Source organism: Lichenostomus cassidix, chromosome 2 (genome assembly GCF_008360975.1).
Source record: "Lichenostomus cassidix isolate B80296 chromosome 2, HeHo_3.0, whole genome shotgun sequence".
NCBI lineage: Eukaryota > Metazoa > Chordata > Aves > Passeriformes > Meliphagidae > Lichenostomus > Lichenostomus cassidix.
In genome coordinates this window covers 2,103,497-2,128,040 of record NC_139482.1, presented here as the reverse complement: position 1 = coordinate 2,128,040, position 24,544 = coordinate 2,103,497, and the positions used below count along the sequence as shown (strand labels likewise).

Sequence of the window (24,544 nt, the reverse complement as noted above, 5' to 3'; positions counted from 1 at the left end):
CATTACTTTCTATTATCATTAATGTTATTATCCTTACTAGCCAGTAATTTAATAGCACTTAGCAAGAAAAGGCAATCTGGGGGTTCCAACTTTGTCAGTGAGTGACACAATCACAAAAGGGAGGTTTTACCCCTTCAAGATGAACCTCAGGGATTGACAATCCCCCTCCTCAATGTGTCCTCCTTTTCTCCACCCCTCACCAGCTTTCAGAGCTGCTGTCCCACAAGCACACAGGTGTGGGAGGATCCATGGTTTGGAAGAGGATTTGGACTCATTTTCTACCAGTTTGCTTCAAGCCAGCACAACAAGTACACCATTTTTACTGGAATCTGCCTGGTTGGTAAGACCAAGTAAAGGCAACACTGCAAAGAATCCCAGAATCACAAAAACCTGTGCTAGAAAATGCTAAAAAGTGCTAGAAAGTCTGTTGCTAAAATCTGTTCCATCAGAAAACTCTGCTTGAACTTTTCAGGACACCGATGACGACTAGCCTAATGCAAATATGTCATTTGAACAACAGAAAAACAAATTTCTACTTATTCATCATCTGGTTGGTTTTCAGCCTGCATCCAGCTCTGCTTGTTGGATAAACCCAACGACATTTTTATCTGGATCAGGATGATGTGGTTGGTCTCTGGCTCTTCGCAAGGATGAAACAAAGAAAATCTACTCCTACAGATTTTCCTAAAGCTTGTGGAATTTTGCCTAAATAACGCAAAACTGTTTAAAAACGAGGTGAGGGATGGTTTCCTGCATGCACTCTGAAAATGTGAACTCTAGCTCTCAGCTACCATGGCATTTGCACCACAGTTATGCCTCAGTTAGCACAAAAGATAGGTCACAAAATGGCATTCCTGTGAAGTTCGCATTGCTTTGTGCTTGGAGCAGAAAACCAATGCTGTCCAGTCACCGACATCAAAACATCCGGTGGGATCTTTTGGCCTTGGGGATTGGTGTAATCCCTTTCCCCTACAAGGGAGAACTATTGGCCATCCAAGGTATCAGGGAGAACTGGGATCAGTTCCCCAACTTGCCCTCTCCACTTCTTTTCTCAACCCCGGTACTCGATTGGGGAAAGCAAGCAAGACACCATCATTTGAATTTAACATCGTAGGGAATCAGTGTGCACCTGCCTAAAGTGACATACAGCATGAATTTAGAACATTCACTATCCCGCCTTAACTCTTCGGGAGCTTTGCTAAGCTCCCTTATAGCTTGCCGCTCAATGGCATCCCATGTAAGGTTCAAGCCTGCGCGGCTGGAATGGACCGGAGCGGGCAGGGGGGGCTGAGGGGTGCCGGGTCCCTTCCCAAGATGGCGTCCCTTCCGGTGTGCCCACCGTGGGAACCGGGGGGGGGAGCGTGGGAACCGGAACTACCCACCTCCGGGGAGGGGCCAGGGGAAGGGGTGTGGCCAGGGAGGAAGGGGCGGGGCCAGGGAGAGGCGGGGCCAGGACAGGGGGTGTGGTCAGAGAGGGAGGAGGCGTGGCCAGGTTGGGAGGGGCGGGGTTGGGAGGGAGGGGGTGTGGCCAGGGAGAGGAGGGGTCAGGGAAAGTAGGGGTGGGGTTTAGGGAGGGGGAGTGACTTGGAGCGGAAGGGGCTGGGCCAGAAGAAGGGGTGGAGAAAGGATTTCCGGAGTCGTAGGGAAACCCACCCCATTTTTCACTGACCGCCCACTGGGAGGGATTAGGGAAATGACCAGGCAGGGCGTGGGCGGAGTAACAGGGAGGGAGGGACGGGTCCGAGGCGGGAAAAAAGGGATTGTGGGGAGAAGAAGGTGGGGGATGGTGCGCCACGCGGTCGACTCCATGTCGCTGCTGGGAGGGAGCCGCCGCCATCTTGTGGCGATCGGGACAGGTTGGGGGAGGCATGGGGACTATTGAAAGCAGCTTTTGGGGATTCAGAGGAAGGGTAGGAGAAGAACCGCAACGGCTTTTAACTTTGGGTTTTACAACTGGGGAAGAAGGGAAAGGGGAAGACAAGTTAGGAGTGCTCGGAGAGGACTGGCAGGGTCTCCTCCGGGCTGGGCTGGCAGAGACAGGGAATACCAGGAGCAGGTGCCAGCCCTGTGCCCGCGGCTTGCTGCACTGCCGCTGTCCCTTCGCCAAGGTTTTGGGGAACGGGAGAGACGGGGGACGGGTAAAAAACTGAAACCTACGCTCTAAAACTCCCGCTGTTCTTTTGCAACTTTCGCACCCGTTTTAAACTCTCACGAGGGGCAGCGAAAAGTCGCAAAAAAACCCTGCCCGCGGTGCCTGCAAAACGCGAAATAAAAAATAGGGGTGGGGGGGCAACGAAAGTTTTTTCTCTACCTGCTCTGCCGGAGTCCTTCTGCGCTCCGGGGTTTGAATGCCTCTCCAAAGGAATCGCCAGCACGGGGACGTGCGGAGCTGGATCAGCCCGACTCCAGGCAGCGGGGCTAGCTGGGCCCTGCCACGCTAGCCCGAATCGGGATGGTCCAGAGCCGCGTTCCTCCGGGAGCACCGCCCCGAGCGCGGAGCGTGCTGCCACCAGAGGGAGCGCCGAGGCCGGGGGAGCGCGGCGTTACAAGGGGTTTTAAGGTCGGGATAACGGGGCGGGATATCAGCCCATAGCCAATCATATAGACCCGAGGGGAAGATGTACGGAATGGAGAACAAATGAAATTTTCTAAGGGGAGGGTATGACGAACGAGAACCAATCAATATCATCAGTTGGCAGAACTTTCTGGACGAAGGGGAAGGTCTCAGAGCTCAGTACCGCCTCCGGATCCCTCCTCCGAGGAGGAGCTCCACTGACAGACAGCAGCTCCTGGGGCCGGACCGCCCACAGCAGAATGAATGACATCTCTGCTGAAAAACAGGGAAAAGTTCCCTTCAGATATCGCTGTCTGATGACTGTGGAAAGGTAAAAACACATCGCTTTGAAAATGCCCAAAAACCTAATCTGATGTCGTTAAATAACAATCAGATTTGAATTTCAAAGTACAAAAGCCCAGAGGAAATGTTAAACCCAAGCTGGAGGGCAGAAGCAATTTATTCCAGCCCTTCCCAGCTGAAAATTTCACTGCGATGGACACATTCTTGAGGTCAATTTCAGTGCTGAGAAAAAAACATTCCTTTTTCTGAGGGGAATCTTTCTGCTGAAGCATTCAAGGCGGTGAGATGGCACAGGGGAGGTGGCAAGAAGGGACTCAGGTGGAGCCCTGGGACAGCAAAGGCTCAGCAAAGCCCTTTATAGCATTTTCCTGCGGCGTCTATTCCCGCTCCAAAGAAAACATCTGCCTCAATAGCCAGAGGTCAAATCGAGTCATTATTCCCTCCTCTATTTGCTTCCCTTTCCTGAAGTGGCTGGAGGAGCAATGGGAATGAAAAGCCACCTCCAACACCACCCATCAGGGTCATCCCTGGAGCTGGAGCTGCCCCTGTTTCTCCAGAAATCCCACCGTGGCTCCCTGAGCTCTCATAACAGGAAGCAATAAACTTTCCAGTTGGTGTTGCCAGCCCTGTGAAGCCCAGCCAGGACCTTCCTGAACTTGTACAAAAGAGTGCAAAAAAAAAAAATTTAAAATAGTTAAAACAATTCTATTAAAACCAGAGGAAATCCATCCCCTGGTGAAAAGAGGCCGTGCAAAAGTTCACAGCTCATCTCCTCCTCCCGCTGTTGTGCTTGTGGATATTTCTCTATTCTCACCCCCTTAATGCAGGTGGGGGCAGAGGAAAAAGGGTCAGGGTGTATGGGAAGGGTTAGGGGATGCTGGAAAAATAAAAGGCAAATGGACACATTTTTGGCTGCTCCAGAAAGGTGTGGGTTTGGTGTTTTTTTCCTCTAACACCTGCGGATGGGCAGAGATGGAGTGTGAGGAGGGAGCTTGGAAGAGCCCCAGGAAAAGGGGTCAGGAGAGGTTGGAAGTTCAGCTACAGTCTCCAAGCTCCATTCAAGAGCTGCTGGGTGAGGTCCCTGACTGGTGCCAAGTGCAGGAAAGGAATATTTTCCCCTATTTTTCAGCTGCACAAAAACCACATTCCCAGAGAGAGTGCAGGGAGAGGAGAGGGGATGGGAGCAGCAACACCTCAGAGACAGCCTGGGGGAAAGACAGCAACCCCCGAGGTGGAGGTGGAGCGGTTCTGTCCTTGGGATCCACCAGAGCAAAGCACAAGACTTTTGGAAAGAGTCCAGAGAGGCCTTGGAGCTGCTCCAGGGCTGGAGGCAGGCTGGGAGAACTGGGAATGTTCACTTGGAGAAGGGAAGGATCCAGAGAGAGCTCAGAGCTCCTGCCAGGGCCTGAAGGGACTCCAGGAGAGCTGGAGAGGGACTAGGGACAAGGCATGGAGGGACAGGACACAGGGAATGGCTTCCCACTGCCAGAGGGCAGGGATGGATGGGAGATTGGGAAGGAATTCCTGGCTGGGATGGAATTCCCAGAGAAGCTGTGGCTGCCCTTGGATCCCTGGAAATGTCCAAGGCCAGGCTGGATAATGGGGCTTGGAGCAACCTGGGATGGTTGAAGGTGTCCCTGCCCATGGCAGGAGGTGGCACTGGATGATCTTTGAGGTGTCCTCCAACTCAAACCATTCCGTGATTCCACACTTCTGTGAAAGCAGAGCATGCTCAATAACTCCTCTAATTTTCCTCACCAATCTCCTCTTGCAAACACCTGCAATACTTACAGGTTTAGGGATTTTTTTGTGTGTGGAAAATGCATTGCAATGTCACAGTCAGGCTGCTGACCCTGAGAGTTTGACTCTTTTTTTTTTTTTTTTTCAGCTGTTCCAGTGGAAAAAATGATTGTGTCACTTCTGTCATCACACCTCATCCATGTCAGGCATGGGGACAGCCACTGCCACAGATGGGATGACCTAGCTGGTCGTTCACACCCAGCCAGGACAGAATGAGAAATGGTCAGAAGTTATTTAATGTTTTTAGTTTCTCTCAGATAACAACTGACAGCACAAAAATAAATGGCCTCAAGTCGTACCAGGAGAGGTTTAGATTGGATATTAGGGGGAAATTCTTCACAGAAAGAATTGTAAAACATGAGAACAGACTGCCCAGGGATGTGGTGGAGTCACCATTCCTGGAAGTGTTCAAAACTGTGTGGATGTGGCACTTGGGGACAGGGTTTAGTGGTGGTTATGATGGCTCTGGTTTGACTGGTGATGACCTTCAACAATTCTATGATTCTAATTTCTTTACTAGGCCAAAAATATCTGTAATTTGCCAACCCAAGTACAGGTTAGAGAATCCTCTCAACCCTAAAAAGGCCAGGAGCTTGTAGTGCCCCATAAATTGTTCCAGGAACAGAACCCAGAGGATCCAGCCCAGGTATCTGCATCAGCTCCATGCTCTGCCTGTAGTCAGTGATAATAACAAACTCAGTGAAGAGTTTATTTCTAATATCTTGTCTAAAGCTACTCTCTATCAATTTAATGCCATTCCCTGTGTCCTGTCACTCCATCCCTTGTCCCAAGTCCCTCTCCAGCTCTCTTTAAGGAGCCCCTTTAGTCAGAGGAGGCTTTAGTCAAAGGTCTCCCTGAAGCTTCTCTTCTCCAGGCTGAACAATCCCAACTCTCCCAGCCTTTCCCCACAGGAGAGGTTCTCCATCCCTATGATCACCCTGCTAAACCTTCTCTTGTCTCCTAAACCCATCACCCAGCGCAAGGGCTCTGCTTGCAGGAGCTGAGCTTGAGGTGAAGCTCAGGCAGCAGAATTTGTGAGATAACACAGAATTGTAGCTGAATCATAATATGTGAAATACCAAACCTTTCTGCAGATTCCAGCACTCGTTGCTGGGATATCTATTTCCCAATCTTTTGGCTTTGGAGAAGCTTCTGACTTGCCAGGTCAGACAGAGCTGTAACAGTGAGGCTCTCCATGATCCAAGTGTTGTGCAAACGAGGACAAGGGCTGGGAACAGCTGTCAAACCCTTCTGCCACCACAGAAACCCATCCCTGTGCCCTCCCCGAATAAATCTACTGCAGACCCTCCACTCCAAATCTCCAAAATGTCCTCCTGAGATCAGCCCTGGACACCTGCATACCAGATTTTCTTTATGGTAACAAAATCTTTATGGTGAATAAATACAAAATCGACTTTTAAAAGATATTGAAGACAACAAGAAGTTGCCCAGAGAGGCTGTGCCCTCCCCATCCCTGGAGCTGTTCCAGACCATTTTGGACAGGGCTTGGAGCAACGTGGGATAGTGGAAGGTGTCCCTGCCCAAGGCAGGGGGTTGGAATGAGATGATCTTTAAGGTCTCTTCCAACCCAAACCATTCTGGGATTCCATGAAGAAGGAAAATGCCAAAGCAAAAGTCCCAGCCACTTAGATGTGACTTCATGGCCCATTTCCCCATTACTAATTAGACCTAAAGAGAGTTAAAACAGAAGAGAGAGACTCGAGCGTGACAAACGAGGCAGCAAATGTGTTGGACGTGCTCGTGCCAACTGTTCTTAGATAACAGACAAAACAGAAAATAATGAAAAAAGGAAACATGATTACAAGTGCTTTCCTACCCTTCTGGCCAGGCTCCCAGCATGGCCAGGGCAAGTTCCTACTCTGCTCACCGAGAAACTTCATTACACCAATACCATCAGCAAATATTTAAATAACTCCTAAGGTAATTACACACAGGTTTAATTACACAGCCAGGTTTACATGCATAGAAGAGGAGGATGAGAGAGAAATGCCCTGTGGAGAGCCCAGGGCTGGGTGAGCAGCACTGTACCTTCCCAGAGCTCCGGGATGGAGCATCGGCGAGGGCTGGTGGTGCTGATCCGATGGAGCTCTCATCCCAAGGCAAACCCAGACTGGAAAAGGGATGGGAACCTCCCTGGCCCTATTTACATAGGTGGCCCCAACCCTCTGACGCTGCAGAGGTCAGCAGTCCTGCCTCACATTTGGACAGCTCTGGGTCCCCTTGTGCCAAGAGGGGACACCACGTGTGTCTGTCCATCCCCAGAGCTGGTGGGACAGGAAGGTGTTGGATCAGCATCCCTCCAGCCCCTCTGGAGTGGGATAGTGGTGTGGAGAAGGTGCCCCAGGCTGGCATCCAGGTGGGAATGGGGCCAGGTGGGAATGGGGTCATGCTGCTGCTCCAAGCAAAGGCTGACTCTGATCTGCAGGGCTGGAGGTGCTTTGGGCACCCAGCAGGGCTCTGGCAGCACCTTCTGCACCCCTGCAGCCCTCTGGGCTTGAGCTCACAGCTGCCTGGCTGCCAGACTATCCAAACCCTGCACTGCAGCACCAAACCTATACCAGCACCACCAAACTCTACACCACAGCACCAACCCTACATGAACAGCACCAACCCTACACCACACCACCAATCCTATACCAGCACCACCAAACCCTACACCAGCACCACCAGCCCTACAGTAGCACCACCAAATCCTACACTGGTACCACCAGCCCCACACCAACAGCACCAAACCTATGCCAGCACCACCCAAACCTACACCACACCACCAACCCTACACCAGCACCATCAACCCTACATGGGCAGCTCCAACCCTACACCAGCACCACCAAATCCTACACTGGTACCACCAACCCTACACCAGCACCACCAACCCTACATGCACAGCACCAACCCTACACTAGCACCACAAAAACCCACATCACACCATCAACCCTACCCTGGCATCAGCCAACCCTTGACCAGCACCACCAACACCTACACCAGCACCCCCAACCCTACACCAGCACCACCAATCCACACCCCACCTTCACCGAACCATAGAGCATCCCCCAAACCTGTGGTGTCCTAAGATTGGGACCATGAACCTGAGGGTTTGCCATGATCCCAGAATCCTTGACTCCCAGGACTGTGAGGGCTGGGACAGCCTCTTGAGATCACCCAGTCCAACCCCCTGACAAGGCAGGGTCACCTGGAGCAGGTGACAGTGGCACTCATCTAGGTGGGTTTGGGATGTTTCCACACCCTCCCTGGGCAGCTGTTGCAGAGCTCTGCCACCCTCCATGGAAAGTTCTTCCTCATGCTGAGGTGGAATTTGTGTTTTAGTTCCTGGCCATTGCTCCTCATCCTGTCCTGGGCACCCTGGAGAGGTCACTGCTCCTGGGGTGGACAGTCACCCTCAGTGTCCCTCAGGAGGCCACAGCAGGCTGTGCTCCCACACGAGCACACACTCTGCTCCCCAACAGGTTGCTGCAGGGTATGAGCAGCAATAAAACGCTGCAGAGAAGAGACGATACTATGGAATCCAGCTGCGAAAACAGAGATTAAATCCCTCTGAGCCCACGACCTCCCTTGGCCGACGTGCGGGGAAAAAACGCGCCAACATCAATTCCTCTCCCCATGTCCATCCAGCTGGTGGCTTTTCATGAATGAGCACGTTGGGAAGGCAGGAAGATGTGGGAGGAGGTGGACAGCCTTTCCATGCCTCATACATAGGGGAAACTGCAGCCCGTGGCTGTGGGTCTGAGCCAGCAGTGCTCCAGTGCTGATCCACAATGATGAGAGGGCAGTGAGATGAGTTTCTCTGGTTTTGGGTTGGTCCTGAATGCAGAGATTTTCCCAAGGGTGCACCAGGGAAGATGGTGCAGGTTTTGCTGGAGAAACGAGCAGCTCAGGTGAGCCCTGCCCTGCTCACCCCAAATCCTCCACCACCCTTGGCATCCCAAATTCATTGGCTGCTTCTCAGGCAGGGATGCCTGAAGCTCCCCTGTGAGGCTGGAGACAGTTCACAGAGGATGCTGCAGTCATGGTTTAATTCAGAATAATACTAAAATCCCCCCATGGTGTGCAGGGAGCCCCTTCCCAGGCTCCCAGTCTGGTGCTCACATTTCTTCCACACTTTCTGGCAGCCCAGGGCTAGTTCACCCTCCTCTGCTAAGTTTGAAGAGGGAAACAGCACAGAAAATGCTGTGGAAAGAGGGTATATTAAAAAAATAATAAAAACAAACAACAACAACAACCATAAAAAAAACCCAAACAAAAAAACCCCCAACCCCTCTGATTCTCTTTCACTTTGCAATAAATCACCCTTAAAAGTGGCACAGCAGGGTCTCTGACCTCCAGGCAGCTTTTGGGACATGTCTCAGTTTGTTGCTGCTCAGCTGAGGTTCATCCTCTTTGCTGTGGTGGTCACTGGCTGGACACCCAGCCCACCTCATTTCAGTATTCCAGGAAACCCCCTGAGAATTTGCTGGAGTGAAAAGCTGCAATCAGTGACCCTGGGCATCAGCAGGAGCTGAGGAAAGAAGACAAAGTGGTGGGAGGCACTTCTTGAAAATTCACTCTTTCCATCTCTGGTTCTTTCCCTCCCTTCCTTCCTCTCCAAGCTATCCTTCCTTCAGTCTCCAGACAGAAGTAATTAAGAAAACCACATCACCATCTGTGTTTCTGAGAAACCTGAAGAAGCAACAGCTCAAGGGGCATGGAGCAAACCCCCAAATCATGTCCTGCTGGGGGGCTGGAGCCACAGGAGCAGTCCCACACCCCACTGGTGGCACTTGCTTGGTTATCACTGCCTGAGCTGTGATAGATATGAAGCCTCTGAGCTTCCTTGTGCCATTTAAGAGCAGACCTGCATCCATTGTCATCTTTTTTCCTGGCTGCTTTTTTGGTCCCTCCTGACCTCAAAGTCTTGGAGGCTCCACCTTAATCCTCTGGAGCTCCTGTCAGTGCTGCTCAGCCAACTCTGCTGTCTCTAGGGTTACTGCAGGCAGAAATGAGCAGGAGATCCCTATTTCAAACCCTTTATTCCCTATTTCACCCCTGTGTCACACAGGAGAGCAGACCCAGACCTGGGCAACCCTCCTGCCCATTCAGAGCTCCTCACTCCACCCCTCCCAAAAATCCCGCTGACCAAGTGGGATTCCTCCTTTGCCCGAAGCTCTTATTTGCTGCTCTCCGTTTAATTGCCAAGAATTTCCAAAACCTGGTGGAAAATTAGAGAACCAGCAAGACTTGCCCTGCCTTGGAGCATGGCATGTTCGTTTCCTGCCAGCCATCCTCTGTCAAGCTCTGAGAGCAAAATATTTCAGGCCTTTCCAGGCACTAAATCACCCTGCTGGACTCACAACGGGGGCAGCTGAGCTACACCTAGTTCCACCTATTGAAATGACGGCAGCAGCCCCCATCCCACAGGAACTGACCCGTGGAAGTGCTGATGACATCCATTTCCAGAGGTGTTTGTGGGGCTGGGAGAGGTGCAGAGCCAGGGCTGGAGGGCTGCTGGAGATGGGATGTGGGGATGTTCAACCCAGCGGAGGGGGAATTGTGGCCTTGCTGGGCTATTAGCCCGACCAAACTAATCATTAAGGGTCGTTAAGGTTACAAAAGAGCTCTCAGATCATCGTTAAGGTTAGAAAAGAGCTCTCAGACCATCAAGCCCAAGCACTGATCCAGCACTGCCGTGTTCACCACAAACCATGTCCCCAAGTGCCACATTGTGAGAGCCCAATCTAATTTTTATTTACGCCTCAACATGTGTTCTACGTGAAGCGAAAAAACTACTTTAATGGCGACATCCATGTTGGGAGCTTCGCCCGGCAGCCAGTCACGAGAGAGCAAACTGCCAGTGCCGGGCTGCAAGGCACACCCTCTCACTGTGGGACAGATCCCCGGATGGCCGGGAAAACGCGCGAGAAGAGTGCGCGGGAAGGCACGCGAAGGCACGCGATAGCACGGCCGAGCATCTAAAAGCAGTTAGCTGCGCCACACCTGTGGCCATTTTGTTGGGGTTTCTCGGAGGGAGCAGGGGTTCGCCCGAGGGTGAGCTCTGTCCCCCTCACCCCCTTCGCGTTTTTCTTTCTGCAGTCCGCGCTTTTCCTGGCTGTCGTGTGCGCCCGTGTCCTGCTTTGCTTCGCTGCTTGCTCGAGGCGGGTCTGCCTCCGGAGGAGCCTCATGTTCGCTGTTCCTCCGAGGGACGACCCGCCTCCGTGCACCCAGCCCGGAGCCGCCGCTGCCTGCACCCAGCCCGGAGCCGCTGCTGCCTGCACCCAGCCTGCACCCAGCCCGGAGCCGCCGCCGCCTGCAGCCACCGTGCTCCGACCCTGCCCGCCTCGAGTCCCGTTCTGCTCTCCGCCCGGGAGCCACGCAGACTCGCCGCTCGCCACTCCATCTGCTAAACGCTCACCGACGGGGAGCCAGGGGTACAGCGGGAGTGATTTGTCCAGTATTCTTTATCTCTCTCTCTCTCTTTCCCTCTTTGATCCTTTCCCTGTCCCGCTTGCGGGTTTTTTTCCCAATAAACAGTTTTCACATGTAATATTGCTGCGTTGGTCCTTTGTTTGTTTTTTTTTTGTCCGAGAAATCCGTTAAAAGAATCCTTCCCGAGTCCCCCTTTTAGAGCGGAACGGGACACACATCAAAGTGTCTTTGAACACTTTCAGGGATGGTGACTCCACCACTGCTCTGGGTAGCCTCTTCCAATGCCTGATCACCCATTCAGGGGAGTAATCTTCCCTAATCTCCAATTTAAACCTCCCCTGGCCCAGCCTGAGGCCATTCCCTCTCCTCCAGTCCCTGTTCCCTGGAGCACAGCCTGACCCCCTGGCTGTCCCCTCCTGTCAGGAGTTGTGCAGAGTCACAAGGTCCCCCTGAGCCTCCTTTGCTCCAGGCTGAGCTCCTTTCCCAGCTCCCTCAGCCTCTCCTGGGGCTCCAGACCCTTCCCAGCTCCATTCCCTTCCCTGGACACACTCCAGCCCCTCAATGTCCTTGTCCCAGACAGGACACAGAATTCGAGGTGGCCCAGCAGTGCCACCACAGGGGGACAATCTGCCCTGGATCAAGCCAGGTGTCAGCTGCTTGGTCAGAATGCTCTGCACATCAGCACCTATTCCAGCCACAAAATCAGGGAACACCTCAGACTGGGAAGGATCTACAAGGACCACCAAGTCCAGCTCACTCCCAGTCATCACTGAAATCCTACATTCAAAATCACCTGAGTGGTTGCTGGGCTTCATAGGACCACAGAGTGGGTCACCACGGAGGTCACCATGAGCTCCTGCAGCTCTCAGCAAAGTGCCCAGCACAGAATCCACACACACTCAGCCATCACCTGCCCAGCCCCAAGCAGTCGTTGCTCCTCCACCCTCTGTCCCTGCCCAGATTTCTGTCCAGCTCCCACTGTTGGAATTTTGGGCTCTTTCACCTGTGGTTTAGGGAATGACCCATTTTATCCTTTTAAAAGATATTGAAGACAACAAGAAGTTGCCCAGAGAGGCTGTGCCCTCCCCATCCCTGGAGCTGTTCCAGACCATTTTGGACAGGGCTTGGAGCAACGTGGGATAGTGGAAGGTGTCCCTGCCCAAGGCAGGGGGTTGGAATGAGATGATCTTTAAGGTCTCTTCCAACCCAAACCATTCTGGGATTCCATGAAGAAGGAAAATGCCAAAGCAAAAGTCCCAGCCACTTAGATGTGACTTCATGGCCCATTTCCCCATTACTAATTAGACCTAAAGAGAGTTAAAACAGAAGAGAGAGACTCGAGCGTGACAAACGAGGCAGCAAATGTGTTGGACGTGCTCGTGCCAACTGTTCTTAGATAACAGACAAAACAGAAAATAATGAAAAAAGGAAACATGATTACAAGTGCTTTCCTACCCTTCTGGCCAGGCTCCCAGCATGGCCAGGGCAAGTTCCTACTCTGCTCACCGAGAAACTTCATTACACCAATACCATCAGCAAATATTTAAATAACTCCTAAGGTAATTACACACAGGTTTAATTACACAGCCAGGTTTACATGCATAGAAGAGGAGGATGAGAGAGAAATGCCCTGTGGAGAGCCCAGGGCTGGGTGAGCAGCACTGTACCTTCCCAGAGCTCCGGGATGGAGCATCGGCGAGGGCTGGTGGTGCTGATCCGATGGAGCTCTCATCCCAAGGCAAACCCAGACTGGAAAAGGGATGGGAACCTCCCTGGCCCTATTTACATAGGTGGCCCCAACCCTCTGATGCTGCAGAGGTCAGCAGTCCTGCCTCACATTTGGACAGCTCTGGGTCCCCTTGTGCCAAGAGGGGACACCACGTGTGTCTGTCCATCCCCAGAGCTGGTGGGACAGGAAGGTGTTGGATCAGCATCCCTCCAGCCCCTCTGGAGTGGGATAGTGGTGTGGAGAAGGTGCCCCAGGCTGGCATCCAGGTGGGAATGGGGCCAGGTGGGAATGGGGTCATGCTGCTGCTCCAAGCAAAGGCTGACTCTGATCTGCAGGGCTGGAGGTGCTTTGGGCACCCAGCAGGGCTCTGGCAGCACCTTCTGCACCCCTGCAGCCCTCTGGGCTTGAGCTCACAGCTGCCTGGCTGCCAGACTATCCAAACCCTGCACTGCAGCACCAAACCTATACCAGCACCACCAAACTCTACACCACAGCACCAACCCTACATGAACAGCACCAACCCTACACCACACCACCAATCCTATACCAGCACCACCAAACCCTACACCAGCACCACCAGCCCTACAGTAGCACCACCAAATCCTACACTGGTACCACCAGCCCCACACCAACAGCACCAAACCTATGCCAGCACCACCCAAACCTACACCACACCACCAACCCTACACCAGCACCATCAACCCTACATGGGCAGCTCCAACCCTACACCAGCACCACCAAATCCTACACTGGTACCACCAACCCTACACCAGCACCACCAACCCTACATGAACACCACCAACCCTACATGCACAGCACCAACCCTACACTAGCACCACAAAAACCCACATCACACCATCAACCCTACCCTGGCATCAGCCAACCCTTGACCAGCACCACCAACACCTACACCAGCACCCCCAACCCTACACCAGCACCACCAATCCACACCCCACCTTCACCGAACCATAGAGCATCCCCCAAACCTGTGGTGTCCTAAGATTGGGACCATGAACCTGAGGGTTTGCCATGATCCCAGAATCCTTGACTCCCAGGACTGTGAGGGCTGGGACAGCCTCTTGAGATCACCCAGTCCAACCCCCTCACAAGGCAGGGTCACCTGGAGCAGGTGACAGTGGCACTCATCTAGGTGGGTTTGGGATGTTTCCACACCCTCCCTGGGCAGCTGTTGCAGGGCTCTGCCACCCTCCATGGAAAGTTCTTCCTCATGCTGAGGTGGAATTTGTGTTTTAGTTCCTGGCCATTGCTCCTCATCCTGTCCTGGGCACCCTGGAGAGGTCACTGCTCCTGGGGTGGACAGTCACCCTCAGTGTCCCTCAGGAGGCCACAGCAGGCTGTGCTCCCACACGAGCACACACTCTGCTCCCCAACAGGTTGCTGCAGGGTATGAGCAGCAATAAAACGCTGCAGAGAAGAGACGATACTATGGAATCCAGCTGCGAAAACAGAGATTAAATCCCTCTGAGCCCACGACCTCCCTTGGCCGACGTGCGGGGAAAAAACGCGCCAACATCAATTCCTCTCCCCATGTCCATCCAGCTGGTGGCTTTTCATGAATGAGCACGTTGGGAAGGCAGGAAGATGTGGGAGGAGGTGGACAGCCTTTCCATGCCTCATACATAGGGGAAACTGCAGCCCGTGGCTGTGGGTCTGAGCCAGCAGTGCTCCAGTGCTGATCCACAATGATGAGAGGGCAGTGAGATGAGTTTCTCTGGTTTTGGGTTGGTCCTGAATGCAGAGATTTTCCCAAGGGTGCACCAGGGAAGATGGTGCAGGTTTTGCTGGAGAAACGAGCAGCTCAGGTGAGCCCTGCCCTGCTCACCCCAAATCCTCCACCACCCTTGGCATCCCAAATTCATTGGCTGCTTCTCAGGCAGGGATGCCTGAAGCTCCCCTGTGAGGCTGGAGACAGTTCACAGAGGATGCTGCAGTCATGGTTTAATTCAGAATAATACTAAAATCCCCCCATGGTGTGCAGGGAGCCCCTTCCCAGGCTCCCAGTCTGGTGCTCACATTTCTTCCACACTTTCTGGCAGCCCAGGGCTAGTTCACCCTCCTCTGCTAAGTTTGAAGAGGGAAACAGCACAGAAAATGCTGTGGAAAGAGGGTATATTAAAAAAATAATAAAAACAAACAACAACAACAACCATAAAAAAAAACCCAAACAAAAAAACCCCCAACCCCTCTGATTCTCTTTCACTTTGCAATAAATCACCCTTAAAAGTGGCACAGCAGGGTCTCTGACCTCCAGGCAGCTTTTGGGACATGTCTCAGTTTGTTGCTGCTCAGCTGAGGTTCATCCTCTTTGCTGTGGTGGTCACTGGCTGGACACCCAGCCCACCTCATTTCAGTATTCCAGGAAACCCCCTGAGAATTTGCTGGAGTGAAAAGCTGCAATCAGTGACCCTGGGCATCAGCAGGAGCTGAGGAAAGAAGACAAAGTGGTGGGAGGCACTTCTTGAAAATTCACTCTTTCCATCTCTGGTTCTTTCCCTCCCTTCCTTCCTCTCCAAGCTATCCTTCCTTCAGTCTCCAGACAGAAGTAATTAAGAAAACCACATCACCATCTGTGTTTCTGAGAAACCTGAAGAAGCAACAGCTCAAGGGGCATGGAGCAAACCCCCAAATCATGTCCTGCTGGGGGGCTGGAGCCACAGGAGCAGTCCCACACCCCACTGGTGGCACTTGCTTGGTTATCACTGCCCGAGCTGTGATAGATATGAAGCCTCTGAGCTTCCTTGTGCCATTTAAAAGCAGACCTGCATCCATTGTCATCTTTTTTCCTGGCTGCTTTTTTGGTCCCTCCTGACCTCAAAGTCTTGGAGGCTCCACCTTAATCCTCTGGAGCTCCTGTCAGTGCTGCTCAGCCAACTCTGTGCTGTCTCTAGGGTGACTGCAGGCAGAAATGAGCAGGAGATCCCTATTTCAAACCCTTTATTCCCTATTTCACCCCTGTGTCACACAGGAGAGCAGACCCAGACCTGGGCAACCCTCCTGCCCATTCAGAGCTCCTCACTCCACCCCTCCCAAAAATCCCGCTGACCAAGTGGGATTCCTCCTTTGCCCGAAGCTCTTATTTGCTGCTCTCCGTTTAATTGCCAAGAATTTCCAAAACCTGGTGGAAAATTAGAGAACCAGCAAGACTTGCCCTGCCTTGGAGCATGGCATGTTCGTTTCCTGCCAGCCATCCTCTGTCAAGCTCTGAGAGCAAAATATTTCAGGCCTTTCCAGGCACTAAATCACCCTGCTGGACTCACAACGGGGGCAGCTGAGCTACACCTAGTTCCACCTATTGAAATGACGGCAGCAGCCCCCATCCCACAGGAACTGACCCGTGGAAGTGCTGATGACATCCATTTCCAGAGGTGTTTGTGGGGCTGGGAGAGGTGCAGAGCCAGGGCTGGAGGGCTGCTGGAGATGGGATGTGGGGATGTTCAACCCAGCGGAGGGGGAATTGTGGCCTTGCTGGGCTATTAGCCCGACCAAACTAATCATTAAGGGTCGTTAAGGTTACAAAAGAGCTCTCAGATCATCGTTAAGGTTAGAAAAGAGCTCTCAGACCATGAAGCCCAAGCACTGATCCAGCACTGCCGTGTTCACCACAAACCATGTCCCCAAGTGCCACATTGTGAGAGCCCAATCTAATTTTTACTTACGCCTCAACATGTGTTCTACGTGAAGCGAAAAAACTACTTTAATGGCGACATCCATGTTGGGAGCTTCGCCCGGCAGCCAGTCACGAGAGAGCAAACTGCCAGTGCCGGGCTGCAAGGCACACCCTCTCACTGTGGGACAGATCCCCGGATGGCCGGGAAAACGCGCGAGAAGAGTGCGCGGGAAGGCACGCGAAGGCACGCGATAGCACGGCCGAGCATCTAAAAGCAGTTAGCTGCGCCACACCTGTGGCCATTTTGTTGGGGTTTCTCGGAGGGAGCAGGGGTTCGCCCGAGGGTGAGCTCTGTCCCCCTCACCCCCTTCGCGTTTTTCTTTCTGCAGTCCGCGCTTTTCCTGGCTGTCGTGTGCGCCCGTGTCCTGCTTTGCTTCGCTGCTTGCTCGAGGCAGGTCTGCCTCCGGAGGAGCCTCATGTTCGCTGTTCCTCCGAGGGACGACCTGCCTTCGTGCACCCAGCCCGGAGCCACTGCTGCCTGCACCCAGCCTGCACCCTGCCTGCACCCAGCCCGGAGCCGCCGCTGCCTGCACCCAGCCTGCACCCAGCCCGGAGCCGCCGCTGCCTGCACCCTGCCTGCACCCAGCCCGGAGCCGCTGCTGCCTGCACCCAGCCTGCACCCAGCCCGGAGCCGCCGCCGCCTGCAGCCACCGTGCTCCGACCCTGCCCGCCTCGAGTCCCGTTCTGCTCTCCGCCCGGGAGCCACGCAGACTCTCGCCGCTCGCCACTCCATCTGGTAAACGCTCACCGACGGGGAGCCAGGGGTACAGCGGGAGTGATTTGTCCAGTATTCTTTATCTCTCTCTCTCTCTTTCCCTCTTTGATCCTTTCCCTGTCCCGCTTGCGGGTTTTTTTCCCAATAAACAGTTTTCACATGTAATATTGCTGCGTTGGTCCTTTGTTTGTTTTTTTTTTGTCCGAGAAATCCGTTAAAAGAATCCTTCCCGAGTCCCCCTTTTAGAGCGGAACGGGACACACATCAAAGTGTCTTTGAACACTTTCAGGGATGGTGACTCCACCACTGCTCTGGGTAGCCTCTTCCAATGCCTGATCACCCATTCAGGGGAGTAATCTTCCCTAATCTCCAATTTAAACCTCCCCTGGCCCAGCCTGAGGCCATTCCCTCTCCTCCAGTCCCTGTTCCCTGGAGCACAGCCTGACCCCCTGGCTGTCCCCTCCTGTCAGGAGTTGTGCAGAGTCACAAGGTCCCCCTGAGCCTCCTTTGCTCCAGGCTGAGCTCCTTTCCCAGCTCCCTCAGCCTCTCCTGGGGCTCCAGACCCTTCCCAGCTCCATTCCCTTCCCTGGACACACTCCAGCCCCTCAATGTCCTTGTCCCAGACAGGACACAGAATTCGAGGTGGCCCAGCAGTGCCACCACAGGGGGACAATCTGCCCTGGATCAAGCCAGGTGTCAGCTGCTTGGTCAGAATGCTCTGCACATCAGCACCTATTCCAGCCACAAAATCAGGGAACACCTCAGACTGGGAAGGATCTACAAGGACCACCAAGTCCAGCTCACTCCCAGTCATCACTGAAATCCTACATTCAAAATCACCTGAGTGGTTGCTGGGCTTCATAGGACCACAGAGTGGGTCACCACGGAGGTCACCATGAGCTCCTGCAGCTCTCAGCAAAGTGCCCAGCACAGAATCCACACACACTCAGCCATCACCTGCCCAGCCCCAAGAACCCAGGCAGCTCGGGGTGTCCCTTACACAGCCTGTGGGCTCTGAGCACTGAGGTCAGCACAGGGTCCTGGCCCTGCTGGTCACTCCTCTCCTGGGGGATCCAACCACAACCCCAGGAGAAGCCACACTATCAGCTGAGGTTGTGTCTACAGAAGGGATTGCCCCAAGCACTCGTTGCTCCTCCACCCTCTGTCCCTGCCCAGATTTCTGTCCAGCTCCCACTGTTGGAATTTCGGGCTCTTTCACCTGTGGTTTAGGGAATGACCCATTTTATCCTTTTAAAAGATATTGAAGACAACAAGAAGTTGCCCAGAGAGGCTGTGCCCTCCCCATCCCTGGAGCTGTTCCAGACCATTTTGGACAGGGCTTGGAGCAACGTGGGATAGTGGAAGGTGTCCCTGCCCAAGGCAGGGGGTTGGAATGAGATGATCTTTAAGGTCTCTTCCAACCCAAACCATTCTGGGATTCCATGAAGAAGGAAAATGCCAAAGCAAAAGTCCCAGCCACTTAGATGTGACTTCATGGCCCATTTCCCCATTACTAATTAGACCTAAAGAGAGTTAAAACAGAAGAGAGAGACTCGAGCGTGACAAACGAGGCAGCAAATGTGTTGGACGTGCTCGTGCCAACTGTTCTTAGATAACAGACAAAACAGAAAATAATGAAAAAAGGAAACATGATTACAAGTGCTTTCCTACCCTTCTGGCCACGCTCCCAGCACGGCCAGGGCAAGTTCCTACTCTGCTCACTGAGAAACTTCATTACACCAATACCATCAGCAAATATTTAAATAACTCCTAAGGTAATTACACACAGGTTTAATTACACAGCCAGGTTTACATGCATAGAAGAGGAGGATGAGAGAGAAATGCCCTGTGGAGAGCCCAGGGCTGGGTGAGCAGCACTGTACCTTCCCAGAGCTCCGGGATGGAGCATCGGCGAGGGCTGGTGGTGCTGATCCGATGGAGCTCTGATCCCAAGGCAAACCCAGACTGGAAAAGGGATGGGAACCTCCCTGGCCCTATTTACATAGGTGGCCCCAACCCTCTGACGCTGCAGAGGTCAGCAGTCCTGCCTCACATTTGGACAGCTCTGGGTCCCCTTGTGCCAAGAGGGGACACCACGTGTGTCTGTCCATCCCCAGAGCTGGTGGGACAGGAAGGTGTTGGATCAGCATCCCTCCAGCCCCTCTGGAGTGGGATAGTGGTGTGGAGAAGGTGCCCCAGGCTGGCATCCAGGTGGGAATGGGGCCAGGTGGGAATGGGGTCATGCTGCTGCTCCAAGCAAAGGCTGACTCTGATCTGCAGGGCTGGAGGTGCTTTGGGCACCCAGCAAGGCTCTGGCAGCACCTTCTGCACCCCTACAGCCCTCTGGGCTTGAGCTCACAGCTGCCTGGATACCAGGCTATCCAAACCCTGCACTGCAGCACCAAACCTATGCCAGCACCACCAAACCCTCCACCAGCAGCACCAAACCCTACAGTAGCACCACCAAATCTTACACTGGTACCACCAGCCCCACACCAGCAGCACCAAACCTATACCAGCACCACCCAAACCTACACCACACCACCAACCCTACACCAGCACCACCAACCCTACACCAGCACCACCAAATCCTACACTGGTACCACCAACCCTACACCAGCACCACCAACCCTACATGAACAGCACCAACCCTACACCACAGCACCAAACCTACACTAGCACCACAAAAACCCACATCACACCACCAACCCTACCCTGGCATCACCCAACCCTCGACCAGCACCACCAACACCTACACCAGCACCCCCAACCCTACAACAGCACCACCAATCCACAACCCACCTTTGCCAAACAATAGAGCATCCCCCAAACCTGTGGTGTCCTAAGATTGGGACCATGAACCTGAGGGTTTGCCATGATCCCAAGATCCTTGACTCCCAGGACTGTGAGGGCTGGGACAGCCTCTTGAGATCACCCAGTCCAACCCCCTGACAAGGCAGGGTCACCTGGAGCAGGTGACAGTGGCACTCATCTAGGTGAGTTTGGGATGTCTCCACACCCTCCCTGGGCAGCTGTTGCAGAGCTCTGCCACCCTCCATGGAAAGTTCTTCCTCATGCTGAGGTGGAATTTGTGTTTTAGCTCCTAGCCATTGCTCCTCATCCTGTCCTAGGCACCCTGGAGAGGTCACTGCTCCCGGGGTGGACAGTCACCCTTCAGTGTCCCTCAGGAGGCCACAGCAGGCTGTGCTCCCACACGAGCACACACTCTGCTCCCCAACAGGTTGCTCCAGGCTATGAGCAGCAATAAAACGCTGCAGAGGAGAGAGGATACTATGGAATCCAGCTGCGAAAACAGAGATTAAATCCCTCTGAGCCCACGACCTCCCTTGGCCGACGTGCGGGAAAAAACGCGCCAACATCAATTCCTCTCCCCATGTCCCTCCAGCTGGTGGCTTTTCATGAATGAGCACGTTGGGAAGGCAGGAAGATGTGGGAGGAGGTGGACAGCCTTTCCATGTCTCATACATAGGGGAAACTGCAGCTCGTGGCTGTGGGTCTGAGCCAGCAGTGCTCCAGTGCTGATCCACAATGATGAGAGGGCAGTGAGATGAGTTTCTCTCTGGTTTTGGGTTGGTCCTGAATGCAGAGATCATCCCAAGGGAGCACCAGGGAAGATGGTGCATTTTGCTGGAGAAATGAGCAGTTCAGGTGAGCCCTGCCCTGCTCACCCCAAACCCTCCACCACCCCTGGCATCCCAAATTCATTGGCTGCTTCTCAGGCAGGGATGCCTGAAGCTCCCCTGTGAGGCTGGAGACAGTTCACAGAGGATGCTGCAGTCATGGTTTAATTCAGAATAATACTAAAATCCCCCCATGGTGTGCAGGGAGCCCCTTCCCAGGCTCCCAGTCTGGTGCTCACATTTCTTCCACACTTTCTGGCAGCCCAGGGCTAGTTCACCCTCCTCTGCTAAGTTTGAAGAGGGAAACAGCACAGAAAAAGCTGTGGAAAGAGGGTATATTAAAAAAATAATAAAAACAAACAACAACAACAACCAAAAAAAAAACCAAAAAAAAAAAACCCCAACCCCTCTGATTCTCCTTCACTTTGCAATAAATCACCCTTAAAAATGCCACAGCAGGGTCTCTGACCTCCAGGCAGCTTTTGGGACATGTCTCAGTTTGTTGCTGCTCAGCTGAGGTTCATCCTCTTTGCTGTGGTGGTCACTGGCTGGACACCCAGCCCACCTCATTTCAGTATTCCAGGAAACCCCCTGAGAATTTGCTGGAGTGAAAAGCTGCAATCAGTGACCCTGGGCATCAGCAGGAGCTGAGGAAAGAAGACAAAGTGGTGGGAGGCACTTCTTGAAAATTCACTCTTTCCATCTCTGGTTCTTTCCCTCCCTTCCTTCCTCTCCAAGCCATCCTCCCTTCAGTCTCCAGACAGAAATAATTAAGAAAACCACATCACCATCTGTGTTTCTGAGAAACCTGAAGAAGCAACAGCTCAAGAGGCATGGAGCAAACCCTCAAATGCTGTCCTGCTGGGGGGCTGGAGCCACAGGAGCAGTCCCACACCCCACTGGTGACACTTGCTTGGTTATCACGCCCTGAGCTGTGATAGATGTGAAGCCTCTGAGCTTCCTTGTGCCATTTAAGAGCAGACCTGCATCCACTGTCATCTTTTTTCCTGGCTGCTTTTTGGGTCCCTCCTGACCTCAAAGCCTTGGAGGCTCCACCTTAATCCTCTGGAGCTCCTGTCAGTGCTGCTCAGCCAACTCTGCTGTCTCTAGGGTTACTGCAGGCAGAAATGAGCAGGAGATCCCTATTTCATTCCCTTTTTTCCCTATGTCACCCTTGTGTCACACAGGAGAGCAGACCCAGACCTGGGCAACCCTCCTGCCCATTCAGAGCTCCTCACTCCACCCCTCCCAAAAATCCCGCTGACCAAGTGGGATTCCTCCCTTGGCTGAAGATTTTCTTTGCTGCTCTCCATTTAATTGCCAAGAATTTCCAAAACCTGGTGGAAAATTAGAGAACCAGCAAGACTTGCCCTGCCTTGGAGCATGGCATGTTCGTTTCCTGCCAGCCATCCTCTGTCAAGCTCTGAGAGCAAAATATTTCAGGCCTTTCCAGGCACTAAATCACCCTGCTGGACTCACAACGGGGGCAGCTGAGCTACACCTAGTTCCACCTATTGAAATGACGGCAGCAGCCCCCATCCCACAGGAACTGACCCGTGGAAGTGCTGATGACATCCATTTCCAGAGGTGTTTGTGGGGCTGGGAGAGGTGCAGAGCCAGGGCTGGAGGGCTGCTGGAGATGGGATGTGGGGATGTTCAACCCAGCGGAGGGGGAATTGTGGCCTTGCTGGGCTATTAGCCCGACCAAACTAATCATTAAGGGTCGTTAAGGTTACAAAAGAGCTCTCAGATCATCGTTAAGGTTAGAAAAGAGCTCTCAGACCATGAAGCCCAAGCACTGATCCAGCACTGCCGTGTTCACCACAAACCATGTCCCCAAGTGCCACATTGTGAGAGCCCAATCTAATTTTTATTTACGCCTCAACATGTGTTCTACGTGAAGCGAAAAAACTACTTTAATGGCGACATCCATGTTGGGAGCTTCGCCCGGCAGCCACTCACGAGAGAGCAAACTGCCACTGGCGGGCTGCAAGGCACACCCTCTCACTGTGGGACAGATCCCCGGATGGCCGGGAAAACGCGCGAGAAGAGTGCGCGGGAAGGCACGCGAAGGCACGCGATAGCACGGCCGAGCGTATAAAAGCAGTTAGCTGCGCCACACCTGTGGCCATTTTGTTGGGGTTTCTCGGAGGGAGCAGAGGTTCGCCCGAGGGTGAGCTCTGTCCCCCTCGCCCCCTTCGCGTTTTTCTTTCTGCAGTCCGCGCTTTTCCTGGCTGTCGTGTGCGCCCGTGTCCTGCTTTGCTTCGCTGCTTGCTCGAGGCAGGTCTGCCTCCGGAGGAGCCTCATGTTCGCTGTTTCTCCGGCGGCCGATCTGCCTCCGTGCACCCAGCGCAGAGCCACTGCTGCCTGCACCCAGCCTGCACCCTGCCTGGAGCCGCCGCTGCCTGCACCCTGCCTGCACCCAGCCCGGAGCCGCTGCTGCCTGCACCCAGCCTGCACCCAGCCTGCACCCAGCCCGGAGCCGCTGCTGCCTGCACCCAGCCTGCACCCAGCCCGGAGCCGCCGCCGCCTGCAGCCACCGTGCTCCGACCCTGCCCGCCTCGAGTCCCGTTCTGCTCTCCGCCCGGGAGCCACGCAGACTCTCGCCGCTCGCCACTCCATCTGCTAAACGCTCACCGACGGGGAGCCAGGGGTACAGCGGGAGTGATTTGTCCAGTATTCTTTATCTCTCTCTCTCTCTTTCCCTCTTTGATCCTTTCCCTGTCCCGCTTGCGGGTTTTTTTCCCAATAAACAGTTTTCACATGTAATATTGCTGCGTTGGTCCTTTGTTTGTTTTTTTTTTGTCCGAGAAATCCGTTAAAAGAATCCTTCCCGAGTCCCCCTTTTAGAGCGGAACGGGACACACATCAAAGTGTCTTTGAACACTTTCAGGGATGGTGACTCCACCACTGCTCTGGGTAGCCTCTTCCAATGCCTGATCACCCATTCAGGGGAGTAATCTTCCCTAATCTCCAATTTAAACCTCCCCTGGCCCAGCCTGAGGCCATTCCCTCTCCTCCAGTCCCTGTTCCCTGGAGCACAGCCTGACCCCCTGGCTGTCCCCTCCTGTCAGGAGTTGTGCAGAGTCACAAGGTCCCCCTGAGCCTCCTTTGCTCCAGGCTGAGCTCCTTTCCCAGCTCCCTCAGCCTCTCCTGGGGCTCCAGACCCTTCCCAGCTCCATTCCCTTCCCTGGACACACTCCAGCCCCTCAATGTCCTTGTCCCAGACAGGACACAGAATTCGAGGTGGCCCAGCAGTGCCACCACAGGGGGACAATCTGCCCTGGATCAAGCCAGGTGTCAGCTGCTTGGTCAGAATGCTCTGCACATCAGCACCTATTCCAGCCACAAAATCAGGGAACACCTCAGACTGGGAAGGATCTACAAGGACCACCAAGTCCAGCTCACTCCCAGTCATCACTGAAATCCTACATTCAAAATCACCTGAGTGGTTGCTGGGCTTCATAGGACCACAGAGTGGGTCACCACGGAGGTCACCATGAGCTCCTGCAGCTCTCAGCAAAGTGCCCAGCACAGAATCCACACACACTCAGCCATCACCTGCCCAGCCCCAAGCAGTCGTTGCTCCTCCACCCTCTGTCCCTGCCCAGATTTCTGTCCAGCTCCCACTGTTGGAATTCTGGGCTCTTTCACCTGTGGTTTAGGGAATGACCAA

General features: G+C 53.6%; 1 protein-coding gene and 1 long non-coding RNA gene across 6 annotated transcripts in view; one reads left to right on the top strand and one right to left on the bottom strand.

Moving 5' to 3' along the window:
- The window catches only part of GJC2 (gap junction protein gamma 2), a 48,776-nt gene that overhangs the window by 8,579 nt on the left and 15,653 nt on the right, over positions 1-24,544 (bottom strand). The window contains exon 1 of one of the 5 annotated variants that reach the window (XM_085050099.1): positions 6,707-6,763. The exons of 3 other annotated variants lie outside the window; for them this stretch is intronic. The gene's annotated coding sequence lies outside the window, so the exon portion shown is untranslated. Of the gene's footprint in view, positions 1-2,311; positions 2,512-6,706; positions 6,764-24,544 lie in introns of those variants that run through there. One more of the 5 variants, XM_085050095.1, reaches the window with a different exon arrangement.
- LOC146440699 (uncharacterized) lies at positions 1,596-4,950 on the top strand. Its single transcript, XR_014849644.1, has 3 exons — positions 1,596-1,856; positions 2,700-2,885; positions 4,746-4,950. It is a non-coding gene; the product is annotated as an uncharacterized LOC146440699 (long non-coding RNA).